General features: G+C 37.7%; 1 pseudogene; it reads right to left on the bottom strand.

Annotated features, from left to right (window-relative positions):
• Positions 1-213: 213 nt before the first annotated feature.
• Positions 214-332, bottom strand: LOC118610419 (annotated as a pseudogene).
• Between the last annotated feature and the right edge of the window lie 349 nt (positions 333-681).

Raw genomic sequence — 681 nt, 5'->3', positions numbered from 1 at the left:
TATAATCTTCACCCAATTTCCCTGAGTGGTTACATTTTGTATAATTATGTTATAACACCTAAACCAGGAAATAGACATGGATAGAATGTGTGTGCACGGTTCTGTCATTTAATTTAATTTATTTATTTGTTTGTTTGTTTTTTAGGTGAGGCAAACCTTGGTTGACCTCACAGATTTTAAGGACCTTGTCAGTTTATAATCTCTTATTTTTTATGCCTACAGCACCTGGTCTTCCTAGGTGGTCTCCCATTCAAGTACTAACCAGACCCAACCCTGCTTAGCTTCCGAGATCAGATGGGATCAGGCTTGTTCAAGGTAGCATGACTGTAGACTCCACGTCATTTTAAGCACTTGCTTTGTTCCTATGAAGACCACCACATACAGAACTATTCCACTCTGGCAAAGATCTCTCCTACCGAGTCAAAGTCACACTCAACCCCTTCATCTCCACCATTCCTAACCCCTGGTAGCCACTAATCTTTTTTCCAACTTTATAAATTTGTCTTTTTGGGAATGTTGTGAATAGAATCATACAGTATGTGACCTTTTCATATTGCCTTTTTTAACTTAGCATAATGCCCTTGAGATCCATTCAAGCAGCATGTTTCAATAGTTTACTCCTTTTTGATGCTGAGAAATATTCCGCAGTATAATGTAGCACAATTTGTTTAACTATTTACT

The sequence above is a fragment of the Rousettus aegyptiacus genome, unplaced genomic scaffold (assembly GCF_014176215.1).
Source record: "Rousettus aegyptiacus isolate mRouAeg1 unplaced genomic scaffold, mRouAeg1.p scaffold_m13_p_12, whole genome shotgun sequence".
Lineage (NCBI taxonomy): Eukaryota > Metazoa > Chordata > Mammalia > Chiroptera > Pteropodidae > Rousettus > Rousettus aegyptiacus.
The sequence above is the reverse complement of the archived record's forward strand: the minus strand, read 5'-3'. Positions and strand labels throughout refer to the sequence as shown.